Consider the following 27895-nt stretch of genomic DNA (forward strand, 5'->3'; position numbering starts at 1 on the left):
GAGTGGAACCATTATGAGTTCCCAGGATGGCATGTATAGGTTGGCTGCTCTGATAAAAGAAGCCAATTGGAGTTGGGTCTTTCAAGGTGTCAAGTTTCTTCTTGCTTGTTCTGGATTTCTAGCAGGACCCAGAACTAAGCTTGCAATACTCTCAAATGTTTAGAGGAAGCAATATGAAATTTGCTTTTGTGGTTAGAAGAAATTCCTGAATTCAGGACTATTTCTCCTTGTGCTGAATCCTTGTGTTGAATCCAATTCTCCTTGTGTTGAATCCAATGTAGATGGTCACTAATGTACTGAATAAACATATAAAAATCATATACTTTGTTCAAAATATTCCAAATACCTCATAAAAATTATTACTAATTCAATTACTGTAATTAATGGATAATTTTTCACTTTCATGGACATGTTACGGACATTTATGCTTTCTCTTTCTGACATTATTATTGGTCTTTTATTTATTGATTAGAATAAATCTTCAAATGGTTTAGTGCTGGGGCAATAGGTGAAAAAGTTGATATACATAGCTCACAGAGCATGTTACAATAAATGAAACATGAATAGCAGGCATGCATATTAATGTCCCTGAAACCATAAAACAGTTTAAAAAGTTCTAAAGGCAAAAACAGAAATGACAGTCTCAGTTCTCTTAATTTTAACATTACTCTCCTATCCTCTCCAACAGTCTGGACAGATTTTTCTTTTTGCCTTAAAGAAATCTTCCTTTTCATGCTTTATTTTTTATACGAACGTGACAATATCTCTTACCTCCTGAAATAACTTTAGCATATGCAGTGTCCTTCCTTTAGAATTAAGACACAATATTAATTGTTAGGGTAGAGGAATATGCTACCCTAACCTTTACTGCATTCTGAAGCGTGCTGAAGAGAAGATATGAACAATGAGTTGGGTTGTACTTGTTTAGAATAGTATTTACAACTTTGATTAGCAGGAGTGCTGTATTTTTGTTTTTCTCATCAGTACTGGTTTATGCACTAGGAATGCCAGGTCCTTGCCCCAAGATAATGAGGGTGTTCACATCTTACAATAAACTAGAATTAGTCTAAGCTCTAGCTGATTAAACTCAAGCAAGCATGATATTGCATGTGTCTTTATCACTTCAATTTGGCTCCTCCTGCCAGTGGGAAGGGTTTCACAAATTAGGAAACCTCCATTTCCTAGGAAGAAAAATTCAAGCTGGGGATGAATTATGCCTGAAGGCTGTTCCATTGTTTGTGTCTTTAAACAAGCTACTGAACATAACTGCAGACCAGACCATTCCGTGCTTTGCCATCATTCATTTTATCTGCTGTCTTCTGCAGAATTCTCAAGTTGTCCCATGACAGCTTAGATGGGATTGAAGGAATAGTAGGCTTCAGCTTGTCTTAGTCCTTTGGAGCATTTAGTGCATTGGGAGCTCTCCTCCAAAGGAGGGCTCGGCATCTTAAGAGACATTCTGAAAGCTTGTTTGCAACTGTACTTGTGAGAGGTGTTTATTTGGTCCATGTATCTTCTCTATATTGAAAGTCTAGTATCAGTTACAAATTTCAATTGTGCTCCCTAAAGGTAAGGGTGAAATATCTTATTTTTAAATAAATTGGTTTGGCTACTTAACACTATATGAAAAATATTATAATCTAAAGCTTTCTAAGATTCAAGAATTTACTGCACCATTTTCTCAAGGGTTTTGTTTTGTGATTCTTCTATTGCAGTCTGTCCATCTTTGATTTAATCCTATTTCTTTTTTCCTCTTTCTTAATCCTTTGAAAATATTAAATCTATATTAGTTGTGCAAAATAGTAACAATATATTGATTTTATGTCTATAGAGATTCTCAGTCATCGAGGAGATGGTTTTCCCAAAGATGCTTTTTCAAAAGGCAACTGGATTTAATAACCAAATAAAACCTTAACTACACAGGGTAAGAGAAAATCAATATCCCAATATTTGCTTGAAGATGTTTCGCTCTGAGAAACTGACCTGAACTGAAGAAGCTTCTTGGAGGAGAAGCGAAATGTCTTCAAACAAATATTGGAATATTGATTTTCTCTTACCCTGCATAGTTAAGGAATTATTCAGTTATTAACCTGTTCCATCTCATTTTTAGTAACAAAATAAAAATACAATGAAGTACAAGGAGTCATTATAATAATTTCAGATTTGTTTTTAATGCAGAACATGTGCTGGCATGGCAGTCATTTAGTTGCATGTTTCTGAAATCCCAAAAGGCTGTAATTATTTCTAAATAAGAGAAGGAATGTAATTGCAGTAATGGGCTCCACATAAATAGTCATGAGGTAAGCTGGGAATTGTAGTTTATCAACATTTGAAGAGTGTCAGGTTTCTTTCTCTGGGTTACCGAGAAACTTTTGTCTGACTTCCTTTGCTACCTGCATTCTACAGAAAATACTTCAGAGCCAGATCAAGGAAAAAGACCTCAATAACCAGAGAACTCTTGAGTCAGGGACTATGATTGATGTAAAATAAGCTGAATACTTTTAATAAAAGCTTTCTTTTCAATCAACATGGAATTTAAAAACAGGCACATGGCAGGACAAACAAAAGCAAGCATTTTCTCATTTTTTCAAGATGCATTGCTTGGCTGCCTCACTTGTGTTCAGCTCTTGTTTTACTAACTCCCTCTTGAATATGCATATGCACAGCACAAACAGGAATTATTAGTGACTAGTCTTTTAAATAGAATAGCTTTACCTGCAGCATTAAACAACCTGATTCCACACTTCAGAGAGCCTCCAAAATAATTTTTGAGGAAACACATGAAAGCATTATTGTAATCCTTAAAATTGAGTTGATTAATGTACAGTTAAAATCCCAAGCCCTTATCCTACCATAGAAGGAAGATCAAAACATGCTGTCCTATCCATTTTGGAGGGGTGATGCAGGCTATTTGAACTGTTGCTCTAATTGCACTTCTATAAGACACTCTTGGCTGGGTTGACTAATCAGGCCACTACCATTGGCTGCATCTTAGTAAAGCTTTTGAGGAAATGAGTTTGGTATGTATCAACTCTGTCAACTAACAGTGCCAAACTTGGAGGCTGCCATTGTTGTTGGAGAGGATAAGGATGAATAACTGTAGGGAGAATAAGACACAGTCTTAAGATGTTACCCTCGATGATGGCATTTCTGCAATAATCTGGTTGAGATCTTAGCTAAATGTCACTCTCCCTATTTTGCTCTAATAAGTTCCTACTGAAGTTTTCAGGTGGTCCCTTTGATCATTCTTACAGTGTTGTACGTAGTTAACAGCTGTCCTGCTTCTCCCCAAAAGTGGCTGCAGTTGAACCCACTTACATGTCTGAACAGATGGGTATATTTTCCCATCACATGGACTTAATAATAAAATGGGTTCAGCTCCACAATTATAAAGAGATTTGAAAATGTTTGGTCTTTCTTGTTTAAGAAAATATATGGAGGTCTTGTTGTCTGTTTCTTCATGGGAATCTTTTTCATAGAAACAGCTTGCCTCAGCATAGCATCCTTCAGTCTAGGAATTGTGGGAGTTATACACCCAAAACATTCCTAAGATCCAGTTAGGAATGGCTATCATACAAACAGGATCAGATAATGTTACAAGATCTACAGATCTAATATGTAATGATGCTATCTTGTGGTTGCAAATCTCATAGAATCATAGGCCTGGAACTGATCTTGGAGGACTTCTAGTCCAACCCCCCTGCCCAAGGCAAGAGATCTTATTTCATCCTGGACAAATGGCTGTTCAATCTTTTCTTTGAAGACTTCCAATGATGGAGCACCCACAACTCCAGGAGGCAAGCTGTTCCATTGATTAATTATTCTCACTATCAGGAAATTTATTCTTAGTTCCAGACAGTAGTACTATCACTTGTTGATACAGCCTAGGACTGCATTTGCTGTTTTAGCTATTGTAGCACACAGCTGGCTCATACTTAAGTGATGGTCCACTAGGACACCTAAATCCATCTCACAGTTACTATTGTTGCATGAGGTATCACCTATTCTATATCTGTGCATTTAGTTTTTCTTGCCTAAGTACATGACCTTACTTTTCTCATCAAACTGCATTTTGTTGGATAGGGCAGTGCTCAAATCTGTCAAGATCCTTCTGAATTTTGAACCTATCTATGTTTGAGTCTGTCCATTGGCAATGCCCCCAGCTTAGTGTTGTCTGCAAATTTGATGAGTTCCCCTTCTATTCTGTCATTTAAGTCATTTATGATGATGTTGAAGAGCACTGGGCCCAACTGCTTCCTTCCATGTGGATGTACTTCCATTGAGCACTATATGCAGATTGGTAGATTGGTCAGCCAATTTTGAATCCACCTGATGATGGTACAGTCTATGCCCCATTGTTCTATCTTATCAAGAAGTAAACTGTGGTTCTCCAAGTATCTCCAAGGGTACTATTTTAATCTTTTATCTAGATGAGAAGGAGATGCTAGGTGAATATTTTTTTTCTGTACTCATACATGTACTCTGCTGCATATTTACAATGTATAGTCTTCCACATATATACTTCTGAAATGTTTTTCCTTCAGCATTGAATTGAGATTCAGGTTAAAACATCCATTTGGTAGAAAAAGCTTTGGGAAAGGAAAGGTCAATTTAGCACACACCCTCTCCAATACTGTAATTTAAATCCTCCTCCTGTCTGTTAGAATAGCAGTCTATCAGATTGATAGCAAATCAATGTGGCACAACTAAGTAGTCTTGTATCTAAAGTCTTTAACTTTGCACCCAAGTTTTGTTGGGAAAAGACTTCATACATATTCTCCCCTTATGGAGATTATATTGCAAATTCATAAAATATGTTATGGATAACATTTTATTCATGTGATAGGAGAGGCTAATCCCTATTGTGCAGGGTACGTTTTAATTCTCTTGCATCCTTGGTAGACTTGCTGTCTGTTGCTTTAATGTCACCTTCTCATGTTTACTTACAAATATTAGTCAGAGCTGATTGCTTAAACATTTCCTAGTTTCTTGTCCTTTATGTTAACATGGTAGTTGCAATAAGATGCACTCCAAATGTTGCACTATTCCCAGCATATATTAGGCCAGTGATGGCTAACCTTTTCCTGACTGAGTGCCCAAAGTGTGCGTGTGAACCCAAAATGCAATGCATGCCCTGCCCCCACACATGCGCCCTGCCCCCACATGCGCGCGGGGCCCCCTGCATATGTCCCACCCCATGCATACGCACACGCTTCCCCTGCATGTGGCCCGCCCCCTGCACTTGCCCTCCCACATGTGCCCTGCCCCCATGCGTGCACAGCAGAGACCCAAAGACCAGCTGGCCAGTGGGAGGTGTGCACGCATGCATGTTGGAGCTGAACTGGGGTGACGGCTCATGTGCTTATAGAGTGGGGGCTACGTGCCACCTCTGGCATGCATGCCATAGGGTTCGCCATCACAGTTCTAGGCTGAGTAATAGCTAATTAGTATTCTCCAACTTTTGCAGAACAAGCCCAAAGAAGGAGTTGTCTAATTCATGTAATCTTTCTCTCCCTACAGATTTCAAGGCTAGTTGGAGGAGGAAATCTGATTTTTACCATAAGTTATAGTACATTCAATATATTTTCCATTATAATAGGATTCGCATGTTGTGATAGGATAAATTGTATAGTTTTTCTATGGTTTGGGTTTTAGCATATTGTATGAAATGATCTAGCCATGTAAATAATGACCAGTGGCAGTTTTTTCCAACTCTTTCAGTGTGTGGACTTCAACTTCCATCATTCTGAACAATGGTTGTGCTAGCCGAGGGATTCTGAAAGTTAAAATCTAAAGGGCACTCAAATTGCTGAGTAGGCATTTTAGAGCTTACTTTGTTGTGGGAAACCAGGGCAGTTTATCTTAGTACAGTGAAACAATTCAGAGCTTTGAGTATTGTGTGAATTGAAATTCATAGCTCTAAGTGGTAAAGCTAAGCTTCAGATAAAAGTCACCTTTAGTCAAAGCCCATTTTCTCATTTGAAAATAATGATTTCTTAACAATCTTGGGAATGTTTGGCCAATTTGAATGACACTGCAAATTTAAAGTATGGATAATAGTTCCATATGGTTAAGACTCCTTAATTATTATGTGGAAAGCCTTACATTCAAGTCTTTGCATCTCCATTTACAAGGATTTTTGTCAGGAGATCTGTTATTATGACCTGGCTACTTTCATTTAAAGGGACATTTCATTTAAAGGCTCAGGGGCTAGGACGTTGAGCTTGTCGATCGAAAGGTCGGCAGCTCAGCGGTTCGAATCCCTAGTGCTGCCGTGTAATGGGTTGAGCTCCCGTTACTTGTCCCAGCTTCTGCCAACCTAGCAGTTTCGAAAGCACGTAAAAATGCAAGTAGAAAAATAGGGATCACCTTTGGTGGGAAGGTAACAGCCTTCCGTGCGCCTTTGGTGTTGAGTCATGGCGGCCACATGACCACGGAGACGTCTTTGGACAGCGCTGGCTCTTCGGCTTTGAAACGGAGATGAGTACCGCCCCCTAGAGTCGGCAAGGGGAACCTTTACCTTTACCTTTACTTTCATTTATGATTGCAGATGCTACAGTAGTCTAAATAGAATGAGAATTCAGCTTAGATTCATAAATTATCCTGTAGCATACTATTGGTGATGCTGAACTTTTTCTGATTACAATCTTCATGATAGAACTGTTCCTTCTAAGGCTATTTGACAGCCTGGATGTTCCTGGATTCATTAGAGTATTATCTAAGGACTTGGCCCATGAACTATTTTAGTGCTGCACTGCTCTGGTTTTTATCTGGATAGGAACAGGGTCATTTGAATGAGAAAAAAATGGAGTATGCTGTTACTTTCAGAAGTGCAGTCTGCCTATTGCTACTGGAATTGTATCTGTTTTTATTTTGAAACTTCTCTAGCAATAAATTTGGAAGTCTTTCCTTCTCTTTCTCCTGTATTGGCAAAACTCAATTTCTGTACTCTATTTTATTTTACTGTAGTCTTTCCAAAATACAGGTATTTCCATTCTCCTACATTCTTGTCTTTACAAAACTTGAAAATATGATTTTATTTTTTCTGTACCTTTTGTTTGTTGTTAACTCTTTATATTGTTAGTAGTTATTGGCTTGCACCTTCCTATAAAGATCAGTTGCAGAAAAATGCTGGAAACTCATATACCAGCTATCCTAGAAATTAAAATTATTTATCATGCCTACCATACATTGCTCATATTCTCCTTCCCAAGTTTTTGGAAAGTCAGAACTGATTAAAAGAAAAAGTGTAGTACAAGTTATTTTTGTAAAACCTATGTGACATTAAGATTATTGCTCATAAACGAGAAAAATCTGGCTTCTAAAAGCACAAATGATGCCTCCCCAGAACTTTATCAGTTGCATTTATTTTAATGTGTTATCCTCAGACAACATTGAACTTGCTGCAATTTTGCAGGAAAATTATTTTTATATTATAGAAGACTCCAAAGTTGAGAGCATTTATTTCAGGAAAGAACAAGATATGAATTAATTGGGAGAGGGCTTCTAGAGTCAGCACTGGGGATTAGGCTGAATAGCTTTATGGCAAGTTTCTCTCTTCAGTCTTACCTTCCCTTCCTGCTCTGAAATCTCTCTGCAAGAAACAGAACAGAGCTGACAACCCACAACAATGGTTCCCTTTCTTCTCTGTTCCTGGTGTTTTGATGGTTTTATGTTACATTCCCCCTCCCGCTGTTGTGCTTTGGCGTCATGGAGGGATTCATTTAAAGAGTCTGGTACAGTCTCCGGTCATTGTGATGTGTGTGTGTTTTCTAGCATTGAAATGAAGTTCTCCTTCACAAGAGTAAGTGAACTCCAGACATCTTGTGGGATGGCAGGGTATGGGTATGGGTACAAACTCTTGGAATGTCAGGTACCGTGATTATAACCTAACCTCACTTAAACTGGCTGCCAGTACTCCACAAAATTTGGTTTTGGGGATTTCACACCATAGCCTGAACTAGAAATATTGCCTCTGCAGTGTACAAATGGGGAAATGCATTTTATATCCTATGTTTATTAATCAGCCATCACATCTGTTTCCTATTGAAAGCCTATTTGGACAAGACAGAGAATGAAAAAGAGTTTAATAATCTTGGAGGCAATACATTGTTCCCTTGTCCATTAATTCCTTCCTTCCTTGCTCCTTGTGTCTTTTATTTTAGTTTCCATAAAATAAGCCAACCTCAGCTTAGAATCCTACCCAAATCATCCATATTGCTTTGCCCAAATTCTTTCTTGGGATTTGGTTATATCTGACATGCCTTTAGGCCAGAGGTGTCAAACTTGATTTCATTGAAAGCCGCATCAAGGTTGTTCAAATCTTGAATCGGCCAGATGAACTAATTGCTTCCTGCAAAAGCTCCTGTCCCGTTCACTTCTCTTTTATGTTTTATGGGAGAGGCCAATCATCTCCAAGCCTTACTCGCAAGTCAACCCTGTTTCCTTAATTGTTCCTGTCTCCTGGCAGCTCTGCGCATGCGCAAACCAGGAACAGGCTCACGCTGTTCTTCTGCCTTGCTGATGTCAGACTCCAGAGACTCCGGAGGCAGCAAAGAACTACCAGATGGTCTTGGCCCCCTCATCATCCGAACCTTCCCCAGACTCCAGGACTGCCCCATGGTCCTCCCCAACCTCCTCACTGTCCAACTCTGCTGCCAGCTCTGCTGGCCACTGGTGGGCCACAACAATTATAATTTTCCTTTCTTCCTTCCTTCCTTCCTTCCTTCCTTCCTTCCTTCCTTCCTTCCTTCCTTCCTTCCTTCCTTCCTTCCTTCCTTCCTTCTCTTCTTTTTCTTTCCTTCCTCATTCTCCTTTCTTCTTCCTTCCCCTCTTTTCTTATTTTTTCTTCCTTGCTCTCTTCCCATCTTCCCATCTCTTTCTTTGTCTTTCCTCTTTCCCTTTCTCCTTTTCTGTTCCTTCTTGCATGCTCAAATGCAAATGGGGAAATATTTCTCCTTTTGTTTTGTTTTTAGTTTGTTTTGATAGCCCTTTGATACTCCTAGTTCAGCTCCGCTGCACGTGCACACGTGCCTCCTGCCAACCAGCTGGTCTTCGGGTCTCTGCCGTGCATGCGCAGGGGCCGGGTGCATGCATGGGGGCTGCGCACACATCGCATTTGGGGGGTTCGGGTGTGCGACTCGGTCTGGAAAAGATTAGCCATCACTTTCCTATACCGAACAGAAGACTTAAACCACACTGTATAGGTATGGCTGCCAGGGGGAAGGGCTTGACTTGATCGACTGATCAGTAACAAACCAAAAAGGGACGGGAGGGAAGGCTGCTGGGAAAAAAAAAGAGGCTCTGTTGACACCTCAATAGGGAATCGAGGGTATCTCCAAACCTCTGTGATTTTATGATTTCTTGAAGGCTTAGATGAAACAATAGTTTTTTTCTCCTTTTCTGTTACTCTCCACCTACATCTAGAAATATTTTGTTCGTTGGTTATAGGGTTTGTCCCCCTGCTTCCCCCCCCAACCCCAATATAGGGACTATGCAGGAAATGTATAGTTTCATTCATTTCAATGGTTCTTGTAAGCTCTATAAAACTAGCTATCCTTTTGATAGAAGAAGAGCTGTGTTCTGGTTCACATACTTATGCATTTTCTCTTAACTCTGCTTCTTCAAACTGGAACATGGCCCTAATTCCGAGATTGCTGAATTCTACTTTTCATTCTGAAGAATTATCCTGCCCCCTCCTCTATTTTTGTTTAGCTTCATTGCTTTTGATGTTCCCTGCCTCCTATCAGCTCAGTTCCCATAATGCCAGCCCTGTGCCTTTTCATTATCACGTTAACAAACTTGAGTTGTGCCTAACGAGGACGCCTCATACGTTATGCTAATGATCAAGAGACATGTTAATGATATTTTAGAAGCCTAATTAGTGGAATATATAACTATATGCAATTTGGTAATGGACTGTGACAACAAGTTGTTAGGAGGGGGCTTAACAAATCTGGTTGGATATGGCCTCAGATAAACATTTGCTGAAAATGGATTAACAGAAACTGTTTGGACAGGGATGTGGGGGAGAGAGATCTGTGGTGGGTGGGTGTACATGCATGCATACTGAACACATTTGTATTTAACTAGAACATTTTATTTCAGTAGAATTTTCTTTCTCATAAATTATAATATGCATTTTCCCTTTCCACACACATACCTAACAATTTCAGATATAATCCAGATTGCTTTATGATATTTATGGGCCACAAGGTGCCTTCATCCACTCTTTGACACCACCTGTAGAGCTTCCTGGTAATACCCAGATAGCCAGTTCATCAGGTTAGGTCTTTAACCATTGGGAAAGAAGGGAGCAAGCCTTCAAGCCAATGGCAGCAGAGAAGCATGTTTGGGTGGAACAGGGAAGTTGCAATGAGTTTTCCACATCCCCATCTTGTGACCTTTTTGTGATTAATTCCTACATTTTGACATCCACTGCAGAGGTGGTATTGGAGATTTTACAGTATCCTTCCTCTGTCACGCCCACCAAGCCATGCATGCCCACCAAGCCACACCCACAGAACTGGTAGTAAAAAAAATTTGAATCCCACCACTGATCCATGCCTATTTTTAGGCAGGGTCAAGGAACAGGAATTTCACATGATGCTAAGACTGAATTTCCTCCCCAACAAGATAAGCTACTTCTTTGATTACGTTAATCATTGATATCTTGGATGTAGATCTATTTAGCTCCAATGTATGATCTTTAAAAAAACATTTTAATAGCTACTGGAATGCTTTGTTTATGAATATTTTTATTACTGCAATTCATGCTAAGGTTTCCTACCCCTGGATTATCTGACTAGGACTATCACCTTTGCCATTGCTAGTAAATGATGAAAGCAGTGAAAGAAACCTTGAGTTAAGGAAATCAAGAGCATTAACATGTGCATTCAGGGTTGAAGTGGGATTTGGAATTTAACACTTAAAGAAAAAATTGTATTAAATTTAGATACAATATTGATCAGTCTAGATTTTAGCATTGCTAAAAGTTTTTAGGACTGCAACTCCTGTGTTTTATAAGGAATATGATTAATTTAATCTGTTCTTTCCTTTTTATTTTTTTGCAATCTGTATTTGTCTTCCTCTGTTTCTTCATACTTCGTTTTTGCTATTGCAAAACTAAGTGTTTGTGTTGAATCAAAGAATGTTTCCTGATGTTTGAAAAAAACGTTAGGGTTTGGTTGCTATAAATTGTGTATGTGTTCAAACAGAAAAAAGAACTGGTGCTATAGATGTGTTGCTTGCAACTGTGTTTTCTGACCAGTATGATATTGTGGTGTCCAATATGAACCAGAATCTGCAAAACTGGCATGGATTTATCACATATATAATGTCAGGAAAACTTGAAGAAAAATATGCAGGAGCTGGCGTTTATCTGGTAAATTAACAAATTAAAGAACTTCTTGAAAAAGAGCCAACTGAGTTTTGAAAAGACATTTGAAGAATACCAGAAGTATTGCAACAGGTTGCTAATGTTGTACCTTCTTGAAGTAGCATTCCAGAAAATCTAGGCAGTGTCCCACTTTAATATCAAAATATCTCCACACACCCCTACCCAGTGGTAGGACTCAAGTAATTTAACAACTGGTTCTCTGCCCTAATGATTTCTTCCAACAACCAGTTTGCCAAACTGCTCAGAAAGTTAACAACCGGTTCTCCCGAAGTGGTGCGAACTGGCTGAATCCCACCACTGCCCCAACCCCAGAATTAAACAAGTACAGTAAAGCAGAAGAATTTTTAGAACAGTGTGATTTTATTCCACAGATCAAAGATCAAAGTAGAGCATAATGACCATAAAAATAACTGATTTTTCAATTTTACAATGCTTTCAGTAGTAAAGTATCAAATAAATTTAATATTAATTAAACCACTTAGCTTTTAACCTTCTGCATCCACATTTGGCTGCCTGTTGGAGAAAAAATTAATTCGACATCTTAAATCTTGTCTTACTGAATGCTTTGACAAACGTTTCAGAAGCACTTATATCTTAAAACTAAAGGCAATGGGATCATTTGTCCTTGCATTCATTTAATTGAAACGGAGGGGGGGGAAGAGGGGAAAGTACAATTTTATAGTTAAAATAAGTTTAAACCCCCATAACTTATAGTTTCACCATTACAGATTCTGCTTAATTATAACTCAGCAAGTGATGCTTTGTAGAATGGAAACAATTGATTTTGTGCTATTGATTCTGCATCATGTTTGAATCTGGAAGAAATGTGTTATTTGTGCTTTTATGTGATGGAAAGATTTAATAATTGTTTATAGTATTTCTATTCCAGATCTGTGTAAGGGTATGGGAAATAAAATTTACCCAAAGAAGAGAAAATTTACTTAAATTTACTCAGTTGCTCGGTGTAGTTTTACAATACTTATGATTACCATCATATTTGTTTTGTATCTGTATATTATAGATTTTACAGAGTTTCTAATGTCACTTTTAAATCTTGATTTGAAAATGTAGCTGTTTGAAAATAATAGACACCTAGCTGCTAGGTAGCAGCGATACATAACAGAATAAAACAAAAAAGGAATAGAATTGCACAACAGAAATGTGGTTGATATAGTTTTATATAAAAAAGAAAGTTAGAAAAGATTCACTAAAACATTTAAAAATGTGGAATTAATTGCTTTTAATAATTTATATGAAAGATGTGGAGATCAGCTGGAATATTTTACAAAATATTAGTATTGGGACCTACACATCTTTCTACTGTGGAATGCTTTATTCCTACCTAGAAGTAGGGGGCGCAATAGCGCAGTGGTTAAAGACACTGAGTTTATCAACAGGAAAACTGACAGCCGGTGTCTGAGCTCCCATTACTTGCCCAGCTTTTGCCCACTGAGCAGATTGAAGCATGCAAATGCGAGTACATAAATAGGTACCCCTTTGGTGGGATGACAACAGTGTTCCGGGAGCCTTGGTGTATAGTCATACTGGCCACATGACCACGGAAATGTCTTCAGACAATGGTAACTCCCTCAGCTAAGAGATGGAGATTTGCACTGCCCCTTAGAGTTGGACATACCTGGAAGGGGAAATCTTTACTTTTACCTTTACCTAGAAGTAAACAATGAAGCCGTGCAGTTTTTAAATAAACCTGGAAAAGTGCTTGTCAGCATCTGGATTTTGGGAAGTCAGTATTCCATTTGCTGGTTCTGAAAGTGGATATGATCTGGAAGTTTTCCTCTTTCTTCACTGCTTTAAAAAAAATTGACAACCACTTGACCCAACCAGAATAACTTTGGCTTCAAGTTGGACTGGTAAGCTTTTCTGAGATAACAAATCTCAAATTGCTGGATTATCAAAGAGAACATTTCTGAGGTAAAGTAATATTTATTTAATCAATGCAAGAAATTAAGCAGAACTGTTGTTCCAAGTTAGAGGCAAGTTCCTGACTTTGCTTCTCTGATTCTGACAACTGAACCTGAAAGAGCAGAGCATTGTGATGGATAGACTGTTGGACTGGGGAGAGCTGGATTCAAATCCTGCTCAGTCATAAAGCTTACAAGATGCTTCTGCATTAGTCATTGTCTTTCAGCACTACCTATTTATCTAATGCAGAGATGGCAAACTCAATTTCATTGAGGGCCGCATGAGGGTTGTGGTTGACCTTGGGGAGTCGTGTGTGTCTGGGATGGGTATGTCCAAGGTAGGCATGGCCAACTCAACATCGTTCATGTTGGGGGGTGCCTGTGGCGGCCCGGGTGGCTCTGGGGGGATCCATTGTCTCCAGTGGATGAAGGTCAGACTAGGGAGAGCGCCAAACCCTTGTCCATCCCTCTCAGGCCACATGGAGCAGAGGTGGGTTTCAGCAGGCTCTGACCAGTTCTGGAGAACCGGTAACGGAAATTTTGAGTAGTTCGGAGAACTGGTAGTAAAAATTCTGACTGGCCCCGCCCCCATCTATTCTCTGCCTCCCAAGTCCCAGCTGACCGGGAGGGAATGGGGATTTTGCAGTATCCTTCCCCTGGAGTGGGGTGGGAATGGAGATTTTACAGTATCCTTCCCCTGCCATGCCCACTATGCCACGCCCAAAAATTTAAAACCCACCACTGACAGGTGCCCCAAGGCCTGGGCAGTGGAGGACAAGCACCAAGCCAGGCACCAGGACCCCACAGCACAGCACAATCCCACTTCCACAAGGGGGCGCCCTGTTGTGCTTACCTCCTCCTTGAGGCTGCTGCTGTTGTGCTCACTCTCCTTGGCCAAATTGCTCATGGTGTGTACTGGGGGGTGGCAACGTGTGTGGGTCAGAAGGAGGCCCACTCCCTCTCCGGCTTTGTAACCAAAGGATCCTCAGCTATAGGATGGCAAACCACCAGGAGAGGAGGGGGAAGGGGATGACAAAAGGGTAGCTGGTGGCTAAGTGTTAAGTCAAGACTTCCCTCAGACCCACCCTCCCTCCCTCCCTCCTTCCTTCCTTCCTTCCTTCCTTCCTTCCCTCCCTCCCTCCTTTTCCTTTTCCTTCCCTTATTCTACCCTTCCTCCTTCCCCTCTTTCCTCTCCTCTTTCTTCCTTCTTCTCCTCCTCCTCCTCCCCCCACCCCTTACTCTTCCTATCTCTAGCCTTTTTCCTCCCTCTCTCCCTCCTCCCTCCCTCCCTCCCTCCCTTCCTTCTTTTTTCCATTTTCTTCTTTTTCCTGTCCTTTTCATTCTCCTTTCTTTCTTCTTCCTTCCCTTCTTCCCTTCTTTTTCCTTCCTTGCTATCTTCTCCTCTTTCCTTCTTTTTCTTTGTCTTTCCTTTTCTCTTTTCCTGTCCCTTCTTGGATGCTCAAATGCAAAAGGGGAAACATTTCTCAATGCTTCTTTGCTTTGTAATCAAATGCCACTTTTGCTAGTAGTTTGTGGCCACTTAAAGCACTGAGAACAAACCTTATTTATTTATTTATTTATTTATTTATTTTGTCAAACACAACAATATATATAAGTATAAGCATGAAATAACCACACAAATTGAATACAACCAAAGGGAACATTAGGACAGGAACGGTAGGCATGCTGGTGCTCTTATGCATGCCTCTTAAACCTGGCTCAGTTTATCCTATACTTGCATCTAGTGGGGGCGTCCACAGACAATAGTACAGCAAAACTGTCAAACTGATGGCTGTGATAGTTGATTAGAGCTCCTCTGTTTTTTATCTGCAACAGCTTTAGCATTTAGAAACAGAGGTAAGTTAGTTGCTTTTCTATCAATACATAATCCTTAAAAGGTCTCTCCTGTAGGGACCCTGCATGGTCTAATTCAGACTGGAAATATAGCAAAGAAAAATATTTTCCCCCATTCTGCTTTGTCCATTTTTCCCCACAGGAAATGGCTGTTTGCAACATACAAGGAGGGGATAGTTTCCTAACGGCTCACAATTGGATTGCCAACGAAGTCCTGTCTGTGACTAAATAGAACACAAAATTGCTTTCTCCTTTGAGCTCAAATCTCAATGGATCCAGGATTGATGCAGAACAGAGTGCACTGGGGCATTTCCAACCAGTGTCTCTCCTTCCTTCCTTCCTTCCTTCCTTCCTTCCTTCCTTCCTTCCTTCCTTCCTTCCTTCCTTCCTTCTTTCCTTCCTTCCTTCCTTCCTTCCTTCCTTCCTCTTTCTTCCCTTGCTTCTCATTCCCATCTTCCTTTCAGGGGGTAGAGTTGGCGTGGCCCCTTGCTGGCTCCAGGGTGGTCCCGTGGATCTAAGGCTGACTGCGTTCTGGCCTGGATGGCTGCCACCAAGTTGTAGATCAGCGCCCAGTCGACCTGGGTCAGGCTGAGGCAGTGCAGGCTGGTCCTTTGCTGTTTCCAGGGCCAGATCCAGCCAAATCGTGGGCCAGATCTGGCCGGTGGGCCTTGTGTTTGACATGTGTGACCTAATGTTATCATAAGTAAAGATCAAATGCTGCTTTGGCAGCAAGTATATTAAAATTGGAAAGATACAGAGAAGATTATCATGGCCCCTGCACAGGCATGTCACAAAAATTTGAGTGGCATTCTCTGTTTCTGAAAGCAGCAACAACCAATGTGACACAGTTTCTGAAAAAAGAAACCATACTAAAAATATCAGACCAGGAGACCCGAAGTAGAGGATATTCTCCAATAGCAAAACTGACAGTGTAATTCCATAGTAGAAGTGTAACCATGCTCAAATAGGAATGGCTCCCTGATCTACAACACATCACATAGCAAGGGAGATTTAGACATTTGGAATATGATTTTTTTGGACATAGAGAAAAACCAACAACAATCATAATGTTCAGTATAAAACATAAAAATTTAAACTGTGACTAATCATTAGGGGCACCGGTGGAAGTATGGAAAGTTTTCTCTCTATACTTTTGTTCCATATTATTGTTTTCCTTAATTTTCTATTCTATTTTAGAAGTAAAAATAGTTTTAAAAAGAAAATAAAATGAAATATTGTAAACCCTTTTACTTCTCATTTTTATTGATGAGTATTTTTTAAAGAAAACATAGATTACAATTTGCAATACTAGCTATGTAAAAGACAGATCAATTGACAGTCTTAAAATTCAAGCTGATGAAAAGATTGTTTAGTACACTTTTCGCTATTGATTTTCCTTTGCATTGCATTAAAGCTCCCAGAAACTTTTTGATCTTTTCTTCCTGAAAGTATTTACTAAATATTGACTTTATACTATTTTATTAGTATTATTAACTAATTTAGCAGTCTCATTATTGCCAGGATATTGAAATATTATTAAGTAGTTTTAATGCCATGCTGTACTCAGATATATATGGGATTGCCAGCAAAAAAACCTTACAATTTTAGGAGTGCATTCTAGTTGGACCATACTAGGATCTATTTATTGCTTCTTGGAATTTGAAATAGCAAGTCAATGGATATAAAGTTATCTTTCTGCCTCTAAGGAAGATTGGCTAGCTCTAATTAAAGAATAGCTGTAAAGCTGAAGAAAATGGATGAATGATTGCCAACCCCCAATTTCTTCCTGGATGCTTTCCTCTGCTTCTGTACCTCCTCCATCATTTGAGTCTCTGTCACCATTTGTATTTTATGTTCTTCATACCTTTCCTATTTCTCTATATTTTTTTTAGTGCTTCCCTTCTGTTCTATTCAGCTGCAATCCATTTCTACAGTCATATTATTGAGATGCTATTAAGTAATGAAAATTATTTGTTCAGAAATGCAACTTGATGGATAATCAACATTTGCTCAAGCTGCTTGTGTTTTTGTAAATACTATATTACCACTTATTTGTGTCACAGTAAAGATATATTTTTGATTGTTCACTTTTGATGTCCACATTCATTCTTGACTCTTCAGTCTTATATATCTGAGCATATCAAACAAAATAGTCTTTGTTTTTCTCTACCAGGATATATATATAAATAAGGGTTGATGAAGTTATAAAGTCATTACTGTTTCCTAAAACAGGGAAAAGCCCTAGTTTTTCAAGGAGAAAAAAGCATCTGGAGGGCAAGGGCAGTGCTTGGAAAAAGGGGGCAAATAGATCAGTACTGAATGTTTATTTTATCGAATCTTACACTCTGAAGGGGCTTGGCATGTGCCTTCATAATGGCTAAGCCTTTATTACTAGTGCTACCACCTTTATGGCATTTGAATCCTCAGTGCAATGCCTGTGTACTCAAATGTATCCCCTGACATTGGCTTTGGTGCTGGGTTAATCTGTCCAAACTCTGCTTTTTAAAAGGACTTTTAATAATTAAAATTAAATGGGAAGTGGGCATGATAGAAAATGTTAGTTGTAGCACAATTTTTATTTTCAAGAATGCCTCTTGGCCTCACTACACCTTGTGGACATTGGCAGAAGATAAAAATGGCAGTTGGAACTTTGAAAAGCAAGAGGAAAAAAATGAAAATCAAACAATATTTGATGAAATTTTCTAATATTTACATTTAAAATTCCACATGCTAAGATGTGGAAGAAATACACCAAGTCAGAAAATAAACACGAATGTGCAAAGGTGAATAAGGCAAGTTTTTGAAGTTCATAAAAATTATAACGGATGAAAAATAAAACCTGCCAGTAAAGTATTTTGAATAATTCAGATTCTGAAAGTGAGATTGATTAGGCTCTATTCCCATGTGGGGAAATATGTATTTAAGTGTTGCTCCCATTGTTTTCAGTTGTTGTTTTTTAAATTACTGCATTCTGCATCTGTTAGACATTATACATTATACAGCCCAAAACACATTGTTCTTTGTTTACTACAACTATGACAGGTTCTCCAATTTTCAGTGTAATATTTTGCCTGTTTCGCCTTCATAGACAAAAATGAAGAGCTACTACATTAATTATACTTCAACAATTGATGTTTTTATTTTTTGTTTCAAATTGAATCATTTGAAGTTCCAAGACAAAGGCCAGTCCATAAGCAAAGATAAAGAGAGACAATCCGCAGTCCATCAAGAGGAGCACAGCTGCCTCCTTACGAGTAATCAGGCAGACCTTAGCTGCTTCTGCCTTTTCTCTGCCCTGTTCTTGGATCAGATGAAAAAGGCAGTTCCTCTTCCTCATTGCTGATCAGTTGCAGCTGCATGCTTTCCCCATCTTAAGTCTCAGAGCTGTCCTGCTGCAGCTGTGCTTCAGCCAAATCACTCTCAGACAACTGCTTGGAGCCATTGACCAGCTCCCCTCCTGACATGCCCAGAACTGGTTCATGAGCTGACATTTGGAGAGGTATCCGGGGAAGCGTCTGGGGGAGTCATCATTAGTTTCCATCAATTTCTTCTTGACCTGCCTTATGGTGCTTTGGAGAATAGGTTGGCCTCCTCTTCTTTGTGGCAGTCTCTCAAATACTGGAATACAGGTGACTTCAAATGGTTGTGACCATTTGAAGTCACAAGAGCATCAAAAATATGATTTATGACCATTTTTCATAGTTATGACCTTTGCAGCAACCCCATGATCATGTGACCAAAATTTAAATGCTTGGCAGCTGGCTCATATTTATGACCTTTGCTGTGGCCCATAGTCACCAAGAGCTGTGTGAATGCAGTAGTGTGAATGCAGTATTGCTGGCTAACTCTGCCGACTGCCAGCAGTTCAATCCTGACCGACTCAAGGTTGACTTAGCTTTTCATCCTTCTGACGTCACTAAAATGAGGGCCCAGATTGTTGGAGGCAATATACTGACTCTGTAAACCACTTAGAGAGGGTTGTAAAGCACAATTAAGCAGTATATAAGTCTAAGTGCTAATTTTATTTGTATCCCCTTTTGCAACCTTCTCATAAGCAAAGTAAATAGGGAAGCCAGATTCACTTAGCAACTGGGTTACTAACTTAACAACTGCAGTGATTCTGCAGTGATTCAGTTAACAACTGCAAGAAAGGTCATAAAATGGGGCAAAACTCACTTAACAAATGTATCGCAACACTTAACAGAAATTTAGGCTCAATTGTGGACATAAGTCGAGGACTATCTGTACTGCTATCATGTCACTCCTAGTCCTTCTTTTCATTAGACTAGACATACCCAATTCCTGCAACTGTTCTTCATATGTTTTACCCTCCAGTCCTCTAATCATCCTTGTTGTGGCTCTTCTCTGCACTCTTTCTCAGCTTCTTTTTTATATTGTGGTGACCAAGCATACTTTTAAAAGATTAAGGATCCTACAACATCTGTATTTTGGCATTGCTCTTCCTGTCTTGATCCATTCGAGAATTGGAGTTCAGATGCATTGGTGCTATAATTGGCTGGAAATCTGGGATGTGTAAGCCCAATTACATCTGGTGAACACATGGCTGGAATTGGCTTATGTAGAAGAATAAGAAATTAAGTATTAATTTAGCCTGTTTCACTATTTGAAAGACAAATGACATATGAATTGCAAAGTATCTTACAAGGGATACACAAAGTGAGGAAAATTCTCAGAATGTTAATTTCTATCAATATGACAATAGGGATTACTGACAAATCTTGATGTTTCATTAAGCTTGTAACAATCAGGATCTCTAATAGGATGCCATCAGCGCTTGCATGAAGCAAAACAAATTGAATATTTAAATAATGTCAATAGTAAATGACAGTTCTAAATGGCTCAATGTTTTCTATAGGTGAAATCCATATCTAAAATTTCTGCCATCCAATTATTATTCATGCTTCTATAAATTATCCCTATCCCAGATTAGGCTTCTCCTTGTTGGAGGGCTTCATATTTCTGCCTCTGACATGACAATATGAATGTAATATATTAGTCTAATATTGCTTTTTAAATCTCAAATTCTCTTTATATTTGCTGAGGCTTGTTGAATAGTTTAGGAAAGACTGCCAGTCCCATTGGTTCCTGGGTGAACCTTTGCACTTTCACTAGAACCGGATTCGTAACTGGCTGACCAACCGCACTCAATGTGTGGGTCCTCAATGGAACTGCATCTACATGGAGGGAAATATGCAGTGGAGTACCCCAAGGCTCTGTTTTAGGCCCAGTACTCTTCAACATCTTCATCAATGACTTGGACAAGGGGATAGATGGGAAATTCATCAAATTTGCAGATGACACCAAGCTAGCAGGAATAGCCAACAGTCCAGAAGATAGGCTCAAGTTACAGAAGGATCTTGACAGACTTGAACATTGGGCTATCTTAACAAAAATTCAACGGTGAAAAAAGTAAGGTTCTACATTTAGGCAAGAAAAACAAAATGCACAGGTACAGTATATGTGGTACCTTGCTCAATAGTAGTAATTGTGAGAGGGATCTTGTAGTCCTACTGGACAACCATTTAAATGTGAGCCAGCAGTGTGCAGCAGCTGCCAAAAAAGCCAATACAGTTCTGGGCTGCATAAACAGAGGGATAGAATCAAGATCACGTGAAGTGTTAATACCACTTTATAATGCCTTGGTAAGGCCACACTTGGAATACTGCATCCAGTTTTGGTCGCCACTATGTAAAAAAGATGTGGAGCCTTTAGAAAGAATGCAGAGAAGAACAACAAAGATGATTAGGGGACTAGAGGCTAAAACATATGAAGAATGGCTGCGGGACTGGGTATGTCTAGTTTAATGAAAAGAAAAACTAAGGGAGACATGATAGCAGTGTTCCAATATCTCAAGGGCTGCTACAAAGAAGAGGGAGTCAAGCTATTCTCCAAAGCACCTGAGGGCAGGACAAGAAGCAATGGGTGGAAACTAATCAAGGAGAGAAGTAACCTAGAACTAAGGAGAAATTCCTGACAGTTAGAACAATTAATCAATGGAACAACTTGCCTCCAGAAGTTGTGAATGCTCCAACACTGGAAGTTTTAAAGAAGATATTGGATAACCATTTGTCTGAAATGGTGTAGGGTTTCCTGCCTAAGCAGGGGTTGAACTAGAAGATCTCCAAGGTCCCTTCCTACTCTGTTATTCTGTTATATTTATGATTTCATAAGATTATTGTGGTTTTTGTTCAGGATATGGTAGTGAGTCTACTTTGATCTTGTTTGCGGATGGCCTATATTTGGATATAGACTCTTGGGAAGCAGTGTTTGTGGTCCGGTCCGAATATGACAGTTTCTAATACTTTTGAATATGGTATTAACTTCCTGGTAGAACAACCCCCAAGAATACTGTTTTGTAGCTGTTACATAAAAATGTGTCATAAAGGAGAATACTTTTCTGCTGGTCTATGCTGTGAGAATGTTTGGATAGTTAAGGCAGTCTTCAAGAAAAAATGAAATTCTGATTTCCTTTCCCTCTTAAAACAACTCTGATGAATATGGCTGTGCAAATCCTTTGATGTGAAAAAAGGTTCTTCATGTATTGCTGCTACATATTCAGAGGTGGGTTTCACATAATTTTACCACCAGTTCACCGCACACCAAAAACGTGAGCGTGCCTGAATGCTCACTTCGCTCACTTGTGCGCCTTCCACGCATGCGCCCAGCCTTCCACACATGTGCTTTGCTTGCACACACGGTTTACTTGTGCACATGGTTTGCTCACTCATGCGGCTTGCATGCACACATGGCTTAGAAAACGTGGCTAAATAGGACGGAATAGTGCCGGATGGGTTGGCAGGTGGGCGGGAGCACCACTACCGGTTAATCCGAACTGGTCCGAACCGGCTGAACACCACCACTGTACATATTGTATAGTGCAGAAAGAGTGTTTTAAATCTCATGGCACACATTTCCCAAATTCTTTATAAATTAAGCTATGGAAGACTAATTTTTTGGTTTTCACCTGTCCACCCTAGTCTTCATTTTCTCTTCCCGCTCCAACTAATACTTGTGAATACATATAATTATAGTCATTGTTTTAAGCTTATTTATTTCCAATCAAAGACATGCTATATTTTATATATATTATTATACTCAAAATATGGCTCAGAAATAACTGGCAATTATCCTGGGTTCCTATTTCTTGCACCATCATAGTTTACATTTATCCTAGATTTGGCTGAAGGTAAGAAGCAGACCTATTGTGCCATTAGTTTTTAGAATACTTTAGTGGGGAGAGAGCCTTTGATTCCTGCAGCATGCAGTCTTGGTAAGTGAGTAACCAATAATATGCACCAGTTAAAATTCAGCAACAGAGTTGCAGAGTGGAATTTTGCTAGATGTGTTTTTCAGTTTTCAAACTGAAGCCCCTCCAGGTAGGTCAAACATCACCCATTTCTCTAATTTCTCCTTCTTCCCTGCCCTGTTCTGAACAAATGCTGTCTATGGTTCCAAAGAGAGGAGGAGGAAGAAGAAAAGAACAGGATAAAAATGTTAATTTATTAATCATTGCCTTATATAGAGTTCATCTGAAATGCTGTTGCTATGCCAACACCCTGGGAGTTTATTTTCTTAATCCAAGTGAGGAGCTCTAGGTCTCCTGGCCTCCTGCTGTGTCATTTGAATATGGTGGTGGTGTTACTGCTGCCGCCACCAATGCAGGATCTGGTTTTTTTTTTGAGGGGGGAGAGAAAAGGAAGGGCGAAATGGATAGAGAGAAAGGAGGCTAAACCACCAAAGCAGTCAAATGCAAAGCAGTAAGAGCCTTTCTCAGTACGACTTAGTAAAAATGACACAAATTAATATACTCTACTTAAACCAGACCAAGATTAATGGTTCTCTATCAGAGCTGCTTAGTCCAACTGTCACTCGGCAAGCACGTGTCGGACAAAATCAACACTAATCAACATTTATTCCTCTCTTGCCCTTGGGTCCGAGGAGCGAGAGCAGGCTGCGGCATTCTCCCGCTTGTCTCGCCACGCTTTTCACCCTCTATCCAGCTTTGCCATATATCACCCTTTCTTGCTGTGCCTCTCCTTTTACGGATCCAGACTCTCAGCTATCAGACAACATTAGAGGCATGATAGATTTTCTGTTTTAATTTACATCTATTATATTACAACATAGCAGTTCTTGATTCAGGGGAGACTAGTGTCTCCAATAGACAGCCTCAATGGGAAGATTTCTGCATTAACTTATTAGGTCTGGTTAGAATGTGCTTTCAAATAGACTCGCTCTCTCCCTCTCTTTCATCCCCTGCTTGCAGGGTGAGCGACGATGCTCTGAAAATCCTTACACAGGGGGGCTTGGACTGCACCAAGCCGCCTCTTGAAAAGCAAGCTTTTGTACTAAGGATCCTGATGGAAGAAGCAGGAGGCACCGTGCCTTGGCTTCTTCCTTGCGGTGCAGGACCTAATGCTATAAGATGGCATTACCTTATAATTATCTGGGAGATGCTCAGCAGCCTCTATTTACAGCCAAATTAATTTCAAAGACATTTGTACAAGAGAAGCTTAGGGTGGAAGCTTAAGGTACAGGTTTTCACCATATTTATTGATTCAGACTGATAGCCCATTCAAGACAATGTAGTCTTTTTTTTAACTGGGTTGATTGGTTCAGCCTACTGGACTTGCCATAATTCATAATTGGAAAAAATTGTTCAGTCTTCTTTAGTTCCTTATTCTCCTGCCCAAATTAGAATACTTAGAATACTACTCAAATTAGAATATTTAAAAAAATATTTAAAAATATAGAAAGGCATATAAATTTAATAAATAAATGAAAAATATTTTTGACTGCTGATGAATGGATAGTTCCTGGTGGTCTAAACACGATATGATCTGCACAGCTCTGATACATGAATGGATAAGCAAAGTCAAAAAAATGAACCCATAGACATTTTTAAAATGCACACCAGAGGGCAAGTCTTAGATCATTCTGGCATTTTCTAATAATTTTATTATTCTATCCTATGTGCCCCCTTTTTTAAAAAATTTACACATGAATAACAGTAGTTTGTGATTAAATTACTGATGTCAGTTGATCAACTGTTGTTACCACATAAATTGCAGCGTATTTCAAGAAGTGCATCCTTCCCCTACAAGACCCAGCTTTAGCTGCCCCTGTCTGAAGTACTGTAAAGGGGAAAAGATTGTGACAGATATTTTTCACCCAAGAGTTATACCAGATTTCTTAGGGAGATCAGGTTGGACCCACCGTTTCTTAGCTCTGCGCGCGTGTGCACACGCACACACACACTTTTCAGCAGACCTATAAACAATTCTTAATTATCTCTATGCTTTTGCTGCTTATATGCTTATATGTAATTTCTTTAGATGTTTTTATGGTTTTACTGCCCTGTACTTTTTTTTTTTTATTGTCATTTATTTGATTGAAATTGAAAGCTGATTTAAGCATATTTTCTAGAAAAGTGGTTGTATAAGTTTTTAAAAAAGATTGATATCAAAGTAGTTTTCAAAACATTTTCTTGTTGAAGATAAGCTTTGGTAGAAACTGATTATTTTTCACAGTCTAAGACTGTGAAGTTTTATCTTTCTGTCGTTTCTAAATTGTCATGTTAGGATTTGCTCAAGTTACAATATAAATCTAAAATTGCTGAACATAACTAGCGTTTCGTAAAACAATAAGGATTTTATCTTAACAGCAAAAAAGAAATCACTAGTAACTGTAGCGGAGTGAATAAAATGATTTTGAGAAAACATTTTATTTCCTCTAAATGTTGTTAAAGGCTGGGCTAAAATGGGGCTCCTTACGTACCCTCCCCACACATCTATCAAGGATTCTAAACAGGGAAATAGTGGCTACTTTGGGAAGGTATTCGGGGAAAGTAATTCAGGAAGACAGCAACTTAATAAGCACAGTTTCTTTCTCTCACTGATAAAGGTAATAGGATTTAAATCTTTGGGTACTTTTTGCTACTTTCAAAACGTGGACAATCTCATAAAATGGTTGCCCATTTAATATATAGGAATTATGGGAGATTAATTAATTAATGACAAAGTGCTGATTGTCAGGTATGAACAACCAGATTCACACATGCAGAGTTCAAGCTAATATATTAATATATTAGGTAAGGCTCCAAGGAACTTAGAGAGGTTGCACAGAGACTCTAGGGGGCACCGCACTTGGTCCTTCCTCCCTGCCATCCCTGTTACTTCACAACACTGATTTTGCAATATGTGGTCTGCTCCTATTCTGTCCCCTTCAGAAATGTTCTCCATGTTTACGTTTATCTCCTCCACCCACTCTCCCTCTCCCTTCTTTTGTCTAGACTTAGCCAAACCCAAATCCTGCAACTGTTCTTCATATTTTTTAATGTCCAGGCCTTTAATCATCTTAGCTGCTCTTTTTTGCATTTTTTTCCAAAGTCTAAAAATCTTTTTTGTAATGTAGTGACCAAAACTGGATGCAGTATTCCAGGTGTGGTCTTACTAAGGTTTTATAAAGCGGTACTAATACTTCATGTGAGTTTGATTCTATGCCTCTGTTTATACAACCAAGCATTGTATTAGCTTTTTTGGCTGCTGCCGTACACAGCTAACTCATGTTTAAGTGATCATTCACTAGGACTCCAAAGTCCCTGCCACAGTTACTATTTTTGAGCCAGGTTTTGCCTAAACTTGTACTTGTAGCTTTGGTTTTTCCTGCCCAGGTGTAAAACCTTGCTTTTCTCTGCATTAAATTTCATTTTGTTGGATAGGGCCCATTGTTCAAGTCTGTCAAGATCAAGGATCCTGAGCTTTTTCTTCTGGGGTGTTGGCTATTTCTGCCAGCTCAGTGTCATCTTTTTTAAAGGCTCATAAGGTGGGAGCCATTGAAATTGTGAGATGGTGCTATTCCAGAGGGCAGGTGCTGTGATAGAGGTGCTGTGATAGGTCTGTCTCCCAAGTCCTCCTAATTAGCATTGCTTAACTGGCAGGACAAGCTGAGATCCAACCGTGCCAGATTTTATTGGGTAGGCTAAAACCAGAAGAGGCAGGCAGTCCCTCAAATATCTATGCTACATAGACCTTTCAGGGTGACAACTGACATCTTAAATTGTACTCAAAAGCCCACTTTTATGTAGTGCTGCTCATGGAGCAGTGGTGTTGCATAGGCATAGGGTGGCCCATACACCACTACTTTTGCCACCGTATTCTGTGCCAGCTGTACTTTGAAAAGGTTTTAAGAGCATCTTGTGTAGAGCTTATCACAGTCATCCATCTGTGAGGTGACCAAGGTGATGTGACTGTAAGAAGGGACTCTCAATCCAGGAAGGTTTCTGAGCAGCTAGGTGTAGTTTGAAATCCCTGGGCTTCAATTATTTTAAGACAATTTATGGTGGAATTAGTGGCATTTTTGGAAATAAAAGTGATACAGGAAACTGCCTTTGCTGTGTAGGCATGCCAGCTTCCATTTTAAAAATTTAAACAGATATTTAATGGGGAAAAAAACTTGATGGTGACAGATGTCAAAGGAGTATCTGTGGGTATGCTAAAATCCTTATGTGCCAAATTGGATTCCTTAAGAAATGCACTACTTATTCTGCAAGATTATGGGAAAAGATTTGTTGATTTCTCCTCCTCTAAGAACTAGTTCTTCATTTAAAAAAAATGTTCAGGGCCAAATTGGCTCAATCAATTCACTTTAATGCAGATCTAGTGATTACAAAGGCATTCTTTGTACAAGTTGGATTCCATGATACAAAATGTATGCTTTATGTATTAACTGATCTTACCACATGAATTGGTAATGGGGAGTAGAGTTTTGTTTTCAGCATAGATATTAGAAAATGTGGGAAAATCTGATTTAGAAGAGATTGCTGTCCATCTGATATATTAGCTGTGTTAATTTTTTGTTAGTAACTGAAAGAGTTGAAAGTGCTTCTTTTGAAATACCAATGAAATGAACAATATTAACCACTTAATCAAATTTAGAATAGTAGAATCTGGTAGCCACACCAGAAATATTATCAGCCCCCTGAGAACATTTACTTTCTCAGGATATGTTTCTAGTTCTCCTAACTGAGTATGAATTGCTGTAGACCAGAAACTAGAACTGGAGATGTAAAATACAGTAAAAGAATTACTTGTTTGACCTTATGAAAGAAAGCCAGTAAGAGCAGTTACACAAACAAAAAAGGGTGCAGCTGGATGAATAGGAGCTGAATCTGCTCAGCCATCTGCTTAGGTCACAATAGTATGTATATATGACATCTGCCTCTGAATGTGCTTAGAGACTAAACATCGTATTTCATGTTGCTAATGGAAGACTCTGGCTTTTAAAGAAAATGTTTTAAGCTTTTTTGAAAATTGTCTGAAAGGACAGACTTTCTTTGAGAATATTGTGACTTTTCCATATGCTTTTAAATAGTCCTATATGGAAGAATAGAGAACACATTTGTTTGTTTTGTGAATGTATTCATATTTCAAGAACTAATATACTAGCCCCCCAACATACATAAGTTGACTATATACAAAACTGGGCATTCATAGGACATTTTCCTATATTAGTTTGCCTTGTGCAGTCCCCAAATCCAGGTATCCTCAAGGTTGTTTTTTCTTTTCAGAATTGTATGGCCTGATCCCCCTTGGAATCAAGATGACCCTCAAGTATTTGTTAGAAAGGAGGAGATCTGTGAAGAGTTGATTATTGTGATGATCTTCAAAGAAAAAAATAAAGAGCTGGACAAGTTGTGCTG

The 27895-nt window shown here is 39.1% G+C and overlaps 1 protein-coding gene, 1 long non-coding RNA gene and 1 other non-coding gene across 6 annotated transcripts in view; all 3 read left to right on the forward strand.

Annotated features, from left to right (window-relative positions):
- The window catches only part of PBX1 (PBX homeobox 1), a 313418-nt gene that overhangs the window by 42941 nt on the left and 242582 nt on the right, over positions 1–27895 (forward strand). The gene's annotated exons all lie outside the window — the stretch shown is intronic.
- Positions 405–27888, forward strand: LOC131196336 (uncharacterized). The gene is made up of 2 exons (XR_009154698.1): positions 405–1569; positions 27764–27888. It is a non-coding gene; the product is annotated as an uncharacterized LOC131196336 (long non-coding RNA).
- LOC131196452 (U6 spliceosomal RNA) lies at positions 15892–15994 on the forward strand. The gene has a single exon (XR_009154736.1). It is a non-coding gene; the product is annotated as a U6 spliceosomal RNA (small nuclear RNA).

This window comes from Ahaetulla prasina, chromosome 3, assembly GCF_028640845.1.
Source record: "Ahaetulla prasina isolate Xishuangbanna chromosome 3, ASM2864084v1, whole genome shotgun sequence".
Lineage (NCBI taxonomy): Eukaryota > Metazoa > Chordata > Lepidosauria > Squamata > Colubridae > Ahaetulla > Ahaetulla prasina.